Here is a 10,353-nt window from a genome sequence, read left to right on the forward strand (position 1 = left end):
CCTTACAGCATTAATAGTTACAGGGTGAAACCCTGCCTTTGCTCCAGTTAACAGCAAACCCCTTTGAATTCAACAGATCCCACTGTATTGCTAATAATTGCTGTGTTAATGTGAAACTAAAAAAGAAGCACTAGAACAACTCAATGTCCAGTTTGGGTTGGTTTTGTTATATTGAAAAGTATGAGTGCACACAGAGACCAAAATCCACTTCTTTTAACTGTTCACCCAACAGAGCAGAGCAGATAGTTCGTATTTAGTACTTAAATGAGAAGTTAGCTTAAAAAAAAAAAATTTATCCATCAGAACCCCTTGTTACAATCAGCAAATACCAATCAGACCCATACCTGAATCCATCCTTTTTACAGAGCAGGGAACTACCTGACCAACACAATGGAAATTGGTACCTTACCCAGACACAGTGAATAGGCATGCTGAATTTAATAAGGCTTTCTTCTGCAACTCAATTGATAATCAGCATCATGCCATTTATTTGCCTGGATGCAAAAATTGCCGTTTTACTTTTATTCTCCCTGTAACAGCTAGACAGTTAAGTTCCCAAGTCCTAGCTAAAGATTGCCCAGTCTTTAGATTCTAGAATCTATTGTTCTCATCCACATAATGAAGTTACATTCCTTTGAAAATTAAAAATATTTTTACACATATCTATGCAGAATATGACAGAAATCCACTGAAACAAAATAATGAATGAATTCCTGCTTGCACTTCCCTGAATCAGAAGCTAATTAAGCTAAAAAAAGTGATACTGGTAACTGCTAGGCTCTCATTTATGGGTTTTGTGTCACCTCTGAAACATAAAAAAAAAAATAGCAGAAGCTTCTAGTTAATATGTGGTGATGAAACCAGGGAAGAACCTGAAAAATCCTGCAGGTGCAACTTCTAGTGCAAGTGTGCTGTAAATAGTTACACTGTGCAGCTGCATCGAGGACTCCCAGCTCCTGTTTCGTTTTCATCAATGAGAATCCCCTATATAATATATTAAGAAATATGTCTTTTATATTTAGATTTTGTTTCCTCAGGGGTCACAAAGGAGCAAAGTTTTGTGGTAACAGATTGTTGATACCACAAAAAAGTAGAAAGCATTCTTACCAAAATAGCTTTAATAGCTTTTTAATACCTTTTTTTTTATAACATCTATCCCATACCAATTTTTTTAGCAACCTTTATATCATGATGTCACATCTAATTACAAATCAGGAGCACAGAGGGTTCCACTACATCAGAATGGCATTACATCACAAGTGACACGAGGGCAGGGAGGGGGGGAGTGTTGACTGACAACACGAAATGTGTTGCTATCCACAGTACAGACACTCACATCTCAACAATTCATGTTTCTTGCTGCCAACACAAATAACAAACTTGGAAGCCATTATTTCATCACCCACATAAACAAATAGCAAAGTAATCCTCCTACATTTCCATCCATCAGATAAATCAGTAAACCACTTTAGAAACATCCCAAAAATAATGTAATTATTTATTTCTACCAGTGAAGAATTACCAGAGAGTTACAAGCAGTGGCTCTTGATACTTCCCTCCAAAAGGAGAGTTTCACTTCTCTCTCACAAGCCAGTGTTTCCCTTTGCAAGAGAGGGCCCGGTCCTGTGTCCACTTTGGGAGCCGGACTCTAGCTCCAAGTGACTGGAAAAGTAATTTCCTATTTAAATATCTTAAAGGATCTGGTCCTTTAAGATTGTTTTGGCCATCTTACATTAATATAAAATGGAGTAATTTTATCTCAAGACTTTCTACAAGTGCCACTTAAGGACCAAAGAAATAAACTGCTCTATTAAAATAATCAAGCCTTCAGTCATTTGCTTTGAGATTCAGCTTAACTCAGCCCTGAGTTAAGCACACAAGTGAAACCAGCACTGCAGATGGGGAACGTTGAGGAGCCTGAACATGTCGTTCTAAGTGGGTCATTGCACTGCTTCTGTCGCTGTGATTTGCCAGATAAACCCCAAGCATGCAATGACCCAACTCATGCTTCCCTGGGTTAGTGCTCTGAACTGTAATGTGAACCATGTACAAATACCAGCTGGTTTAATACCCGCCAGAGGCTTTTCTTACACTACCACAGATTCATCTGTTATAGATAGGGGTTTTTTTCACATGTAACTGGAAGTATTTGAACAGGTGAGAATGAGCCCTTCCCTCCCTACACCATAAAAGAGGACAAATGAATGTGCCCAGAATGTCTGGGGTAGTAGAGAGCAATATTTATATGCCATGGCAGAGTTCAAGGAACTATTTATAGATTCATTTCAACTGCTCCTGCAGCCAGCTCTGAGGTACAAGAAATAAAGCAGCACACAAGACAATCTGAAGCAGAAAGTATGAAAGTCATATGCCATCAAAACCACAGGGAAACACCCAGGACACACCAAAAAAAACAAAATCCCTGCTAGCCACCAATCCATACTCACACTCTGAAACAAGCATACTGCTACATAGGGGTGCAAAATTTTTGTACCTATCATTTCAGTCAAAAAGAGTTTTAAAGAAGACTGGTCAAAGAAAGAAATTGGCCCAAACCTACATCAGCATCAGATAATTTCTGACCATCACAGCTTTAATTACAAAGCCTCTACAGTTTAAGCTGTTACAGAAAACTGACTTTTCAGTTGCACACATCAGTGATAAATTCTGTGCACAGGATCCTGAAATTACAGCTAACTATCCAAACTTTCTCCATTCTTTGCAACACATACTTCCTTTGTTTATCTGTTTCATTGCAGGGTCACAAACAGTGCAGGTAAGAATCCTCAAGGCAGAAAACCTGCAACTTATTTGTTCAGCATTCATGCGAAGATGTCCTTGGTTCTTTAACATGTTAACCATTGCTTTAATGCAGGGGGGAAACACCACTAAATTAAAATAAATTGTGTCATTTATACATTCATAGATACATCCTGTACCTCAGATACAGAAACAGCAGATGTTTCAACCTCCTCCACTCAAAAAAAAAACCAAAGCAAAAATCCCGAACCAACCAAACAGAAAAAAACCCCTAATGTACAACAAAACACACCAAAATCAGAGAAGTGGGGTGGCTACTAGTGAAGAAAGAACAGTGTATTTGGGACGTCAGAGGCAGACAAAACCAGGGAGGGCTGTATCAGGCCCTAGGATCAGGATACCTGGCCATGTTATGGAGCCAGCCTTGCCAGCCTTCCTCCTCCAGCTTACACATCTTGTGTTCCCATGAATGATAGCTCCCCAGGAAAGCCTTAGAAAGGTAACTATTACAGTCAGACTGGACTAAAAAGAGACAAGAGATCATCAGGGGAAGTACAAACAGCTACAGCAAGCCCAAAGAAATCCTTCAGGCTCTATGGGCCTGCCCACCCTGAAGGGCGTGGTTTTGAGTCCAGCTGGAAATTTGACTGTCCTGGTTTTAAGCCCAGCTGGAAAGTAAGCACCATGCAGCTGCTCACATAACCCCCTCAAACCAGTGAGTTACCCTACTTTTCCCTCCTGCTCTACCACTCCTCCTCTTCCTGTCAGCTCCAGAGGCAAAAGTACTATTGAGGGAAAGGCAGACATCCATGGAATATGAAAAATTTTACTGCTGAAAATTACTGCAATTCTCTTTTATTCTGTTCAAGTTCTCACACTCTGGCTCTTGCCTATCCAGAGGTCAAGCAAAAGACCTCAGCATCGACATCGTTGCTGAAATCCAGAACTTCCAAAGATGAGAAGGTCTCCTGCATCAGGCCATAAAACTTATATTAGCTAACAGCTCCCACAGCACGTGGACTGGAGGTGTTAGAAGATCCTGACTTTAAACATTCTGGCATTCCCTCAAGTGAGAGGACTTAGCAAGTTACTTTTAAGCTCTGAGAGGTGCTAAACAAGAAATTGCTGAAATGCATGGACAGGCAGGAGGGGGTTAAAAAATCAGTCTTAGGGAGACTTTTTTTAATATATTTCTGAAGAGTTTTTTAATTTTTAGTGGTTTTTATTGGGTGGGGGTTTTTTAGCTGGAGAGACTCAGTGGGTAAGGATTGCAAGCAAAACCGTTTCCAGGTCTGTATTTCCAGAGAGATTTTTGTTAGGAGAGTTTACTCACATTTCAAAGCACTACCTGTAAATACCATGATTTACTTCACATTGTAGAATGAGGATTAGCCTTTGAAAAGCTATGGAGGAATTACACACAAGTTCTGGCAGGGATTTCCACAGTACCAGCAAACTTCAAGAACAAAAATTCCCAGCTGTGGTATGAGCTTTATTAACTCCACACATGCTGGAGCATAGTAATAGTGGATATATGAATACCAGTTTTAAGACTCTTTGTAGATATGCATATCTGACAGTTTTCACATCTACCATTTCATATACAGTTATTACGTGTTGATAAAATGTGAAGCTTGTCCTGCTTAAGTTTTTGCTGCAGCTCATAATTTTTCACAATACAGCTAGTTTTTGCAAATGTTTTCTCAATTCTGTGCATTTACCCCTACATTCACTAAACAGAATCATGCAAAAAGTCCAGTCACAGCAAAGTGCGAAATACATAATTAATTACCTTCATTTGGTATTTTCTTTTGCTGGTAAGAAACTAATTCATGGACATGAAAAAGCTGCCAGTGTCCTTTAAACATGCAGAACGAGATTAATCAAGATAGCAATGGGGAAAATATTTACAGTATCTAGCTACATTTAAGCATTCTTCTTGGGTAACTAGAGTGTGCGTCAGGACCTGAGGATCTAGCTTTGTGGCCAGCTATATTCTGAAGCTGCTAATCTCTGGCTCAGGGCCCACCTTATACTTAAAACAGAATACAATATTTGTCTTTCAGCTGTTGCCGTTTGTCATGACCCAATAAACATGGCTAACTCTTCCATAGCAACTGCTTTTAAAATGCTAAAGCCAAGCCACAAAGTGAAAGAAAAATAGATGCTGAACACAGTACTTTATGGAACATAAGATAACAATTGTATATTAAAAGACATTCTGATGCCTGTTTCTAAGAGAAAAATACTCAGAAGTTTTGGCACTTGGACTACAAGTGACTATGATCTAACATGTGATCTCACATGTGATCTCATCATTTGTTTGTGTATGGAGCCTTATCTCTTGGGAGACCACAAAATAGGTCAAGGTATTGATCTAGAGGTTTGACACATGCTTTGAAGAAACACTTGACTGCTCTGTACTTAGGAAAAAAAATCCATGTATTTTTTTCAGGCTTAAGGCAGAATGAACTTCTGTTTTCCCTTCTTCCTAAGAGGTCTTGGGTCAGTAGACTAACAGAACAACTGTAAATACCTGTTACTAAGGATATCTTTCTGTCATAGACACAAATGCACACAAGCTCACAGACAGGGGTTGAGAAAAAAAACCCTGTAAAGTACAGCAATACAGAATGAGCCATCATGGACCATGGCTCAAAACCTTATGGTCTACTGTTGCCTACGTGCCTCCGAAAAACCTGTAACCTGCCCCAGGGAAACACCAGGCACACTCTCAATGGCATTCACACAGCTGGAGTACAGTTGCATATAAGCCCTTTGCTCTGCTATATTTGAAAAGCCCAATGCAAAAGCAACATTTTACAGCCACAGATAAAGGTGTGGTTAGAAAGAACTGCTTAGAATGAAAACTATGAGAAACTTCAGAAGAAGATCTAGGCAGGAGGAGCAGCTTTGCCTCCCACCTTATCTCTGTCTTTCCTAAAGGTATTTTGTAGATAGTCATAGCATTCCCAGACTTTTATTATCTGTTATTTACAATGTAAGACTTCTCAATAAGTCAAAAGATAATAATTTAAAAATTATAGAGGGAAAAAAAAATCTTGGCACAAAGGACAAAGTACAAATCACAACCACGCAGGGATAAGCATTTTCTTTTTAACCAAGAAATCACTGTTCCTTTCTTGACACTTCAGATCTTTTTGCAGATATAACTTTCACTGACAAAAATATACTAAAAGAAGGGAGAAAACATACATACACACAAGAGTTTCCATGGAGAGGGACATACACCATAGCAAAGATCTTCACTGACAGTTTTACCACTCCAAGAAGAATAAGCTCTCTCGTCATCTAATAATTTTTAGACAAAATGCTATTCAAAAAGCACTGCTACTGCCTCTTGCCTGATGGGTTCCTCTAGTCACACAAGTTATACTATTCTTAGACTTGAGTTTTGAAAATTCTCTGAAATTTTTGTTACATCTAGTGTTACTGAATATAAGCAGCTCCTTCTCCAGTAGCAGCATATGTAATTCCAATACATTCACTTGTCTATAACCTTTTATCTTTATTAGTTAAGAAGCAGAAAAAGGTTAATTATAACTAACATAGAAGGGACCTACCATAGAATTTTGTGTCAGTTTTCGTCTATGAATAGTGTGGATTCACAGTAATTCATATCCCATGAATGAGACTTGAATAGCAATTACAAAATACACGTCTGAAAAGAAAGGATGCAATGTTTAAGCAAGATGTATACAGGAAAAGCTGACTGGGTCATGTCTGAAACACAGTTGGTCAACAGCTTCTAAGTATCTAGAATTACTGTTATCTGCTAAATTACAATTTAACATACCCCTTTGGAAGGCCTTGTGTTACCTCCATCACTTACACTGCCTGTTTCCCTGGTCCTAATCATCTTATTTCCTCCAGCCTCTTCTTTGTGGGCCCTGCCAATACTTGACTTGTGTCATGCAAACCAGCACAAGAGAAGTTGTATGGTTGGCTGCCACTGGCACACTAACAGCATCCAGACATGTATTTTGGCCTACACAGACACAAGCAATAATAATCTAGTGGTAAATGTTTACCTTTTCACCTAAGGTTTGGAAAGAACAAGAGGTAAGAGTCTTGATGCCACTTGATCTCTTCGCTATCCCTTTAGTAAATATAAGCTTTTCTCTTGAAAAGACAGTTAGTTTCCACGTAGCAATAAAAGATTACATGGCTTAACACATAAAATCACACATGAAATCCAGAAATAGGACTAAATCTTGTAGAAATGAAAAGTGAGACTTTGCCTTTAATAGAGGTATGTTATCGTTCCTGTAAGTACATGTCATTGCACACCTAATGAAATATTTGGACTGTTTCCTGAATGCTGCTCTATAATATACTTCATGAAAGAGGTTCTATAAATCTAACAACTGCTGTGCACTATTTTTTCAGGTAATGTTGAATGGCAAACACATCAGAGAGTTGTGTAACAGCCAGCTTATGTCGTTCAAAAAATTATGTAAGTGCCAGCATGTTAATTTATGAAGCGTACCAGACTTATCTGCTGGCACAAAACCTTGCTAAATTCACTCCAACTTCAGTCCTTTGAAATGAGCTTATCTCATTTCCAATGCCAAAATGGGCTTTAACTTTAAACAAAAAAGGCATCAGCTTGCCAAATTTGGACATGACGTTTGACTGCAACTATTAAAGTGAGCAGAACCACCCAGGAGTGAACGAGCTGAAAAGAAAAACAGTTCCTTGCTCAGTCAGCTTTAAGATTCTCCATCAGAACTTCTACAGGCTGTAGAAGAACTGAAGGGCAAACCCTTTTCCATGCACAACAGGAAAACACAGCCTCTCAAAAATAATTCAACTCCCATAAAATTAATTGTGAAATTTGAGAATTGCAGCAATTAAGCACAAAATTTGAGAAATGTTTTGTAACTTTTTATGCCAGAAGCCATAATTATGAGTTGACATTACATCAGGCTCATAACAAAACCAATAACCAACAATAAATTTTCCTAGTCATAACCATATCTAACCTTCTGCAAAATATGCAAACATTAAATAATATGACAGAAGTAGCACTTCAGAAAACCAATATAGTAATCAGAATTTTAGTAATACAGATTGAAAGTCAATACATGCACAGGCCATTTTGCAAACACAGAGCTTCAAACATAGGGTATAGACATGAGTTTTCAAAATTAAGGAAAGCAGCACTTCAATACCTTAATGTGACATCAGCATCTCATTCCATTCAATATACTCTCTAGATTTTTTTAAACACTTGTCATTATTTTATAAATGTCCCCAAATCCTCCTTCACATTTTTTTAAAAATTAAAAAGAAAACAAGAGAAAAAAATCAGTGCACAAATATCAGTTAAGATGAAAATCAAGCACATCCGTAATTAAACAACTTTTGAAAATAAAATATTTCAATTTTTAATTTAGAATTTTATGAAATAGTTCTGAAACATACCATTTCACTAAAAAAATTACTTTCTACTTATTGGCTTGTTAATTTAGAACAGATCCTTTATATGGGCTTTAAAAGGCACTAAGACACCTACTCTTCACTTCATAAGTAGGCAGCTTCTTGAAAAAAAATGAGGTTTAATTCTTCCCTTTCTGAAGTATTCATGGAACAAATTTACCACCTTTGAAAGTTATATAATATGGGGAGGAGAAAAAAAAAAAAAAAAAAAAAAGACATTCCTGGCTTACCAAATCTGCTTACAAAAAATTTTAAATTTTAAGAAAATCCTTATCAGTTTCAGTTTGCTACTCAGTATCTAAACAGCAGAGAAAAATCCCAGAGTTATGATAACCAAAAGTTTAGAATGAGAGGTCAGTTGACCTAAATCACTGCTTCAAAGCTTCTAAAAAGCCGGGGCAGGTAGGGAGAAGTTGTAGGAATGTCCTCCTTCACCTTCACTGCATTTCCAGCCTAGGAATTTCTAATGCCTGGGAGAGGGGTAAAGTACAAGAGCTCCACTCCTCCCTTCTTTGCCAGATGCATGAGAAGAATAACAGAGGTGCTTGTCATACCACTTAGGAAATGGAGAGAGGATTTCTCCCTTGCCAGGAAAAACTAAGGATACTGCTAATTTTTCAAACATCACTAACCAAAAGCTGATAAGAAAAGTTCACTAGGATCCAAATTATTCATCATTCCTGTTCCCTAACAATGGAATTAGGAAAAACTACAATCTGTATATAATCAGTCTTATTGCTTTGGGAACTCTTTAAAAATAAGTAGTATTTATTATAAAAAGATTTCCCATATACCCATGAGTTTTGAAATAGAAAACAGGCTGTGCAGTTTGGAACACTCTGACCTTTCACCTCTGGACAGCCAGTTTCAGTACATGCTGTTCCACATGTGTAAGTGATTTTCAGACTCTATTTAGCATCCCAGGCTGTTACTGTCTAAACTTCACAAACAGTGAAGTCCAATATAGTTTACTATGATATAGTCTAAGCTCTGAAGTAAGACAGGAGGTTTATGACCTAAAATGCAGACTCTGAAGTGTTTGAGAGTTTTTGTTTGTTTCTGCCTGTACCCGGGTTTATTCTGGTTCTGCAGCCTGAAACAGAGCGCTCCCCAAGTTTACAAAAGGATGAATTGGTTTTAAACGTTTGCTCCTTAAATTTTTTTCTTCAACTCTCATTCTGCCAAGTTTTCAGGAAAACAACATTTTCTTCCATCAAGGCAGGGACATACTGGGAGGAAAAATGGGAAAATGACATCCAAAAACATTCTGATGTGAGAGAAGAAGCTTGCCTTTTGCTAGCACTATGGAAAACAATGCCATGCCGTGGGCACAGGAGTTCGATTGTCCAAAGCTACAGAGGTGTCATGGTGTGCAATAACAGATTTGTGTACCATGCTACCATTCCAATGCCTAATTTGCAACCCCAGCTCCCAAATCTCAAGAAGTTAAGTGACATGAAGGAATTTGACACAGTTTCCTCCTTCCTTCAATTTTTGGGGGAGGAAAACAGTGGTTGTACTCTTTCAGATTGCACTGGATAGACAAATAACATTTGCACAAAAATCAAAAGAAGTATCAGCCTTGAAAGCAAAAGTCTGCGTCAAACATTTGTGTAGTCATACTATAAACCAAAAAAATACATTATTCTGAGGTGGCCAGTTTATACATAAATTCATAGCTCACCCATTAAATTCAGAGGATGTATATTTGCAGGTAAAAAAAGTTGTAACACCAATAATCCTATAATAAAAACCAAGAAAATCTATTAAAAATATTTGTTTTCTTATATGCAAGCTTCAATGACACAAGGAATAATAGAGGAAATGGTGCATTGCTTTATATTTACAAAAATCTATTTTCATAGTTACAACTATTATGAAAGAAAATATGATGCCAGACAAAAAAGAAAGAAAATGTTCTTTACTGAAAGGAATAAACTTTTGCCAAGTGGATAAAATTCTCTGGCTTCAATCCAGCTTAGCTGGTCATTTTGGTCTAGTATGTAAAAACAGAAGTGGTCTAGGGTAGATAAACCAAAAAAATATACACGTACTATGTAAATGAATGGACTTCCTTGAAAGCAGTCACTGAAAAGGAACAATGAAACAGCCTTATGTGATAAGCATCAA

This window comes from Sturnus vulgaris, chromosome 4 (assembly GCF_052056855.1).
Source record: "Sturnus vulgaris isolate bStuVul1 chromosome 4, bStuVul1.hap1, whole genome shotgun sequence".
Classification (NCBI taxonomy): domain Eukaryota; kingdom Metazoa; phylum Chordata; class Aves; order Passeriformes; family Sturnidae; genus Sturnus; species Sturnus vulgaris.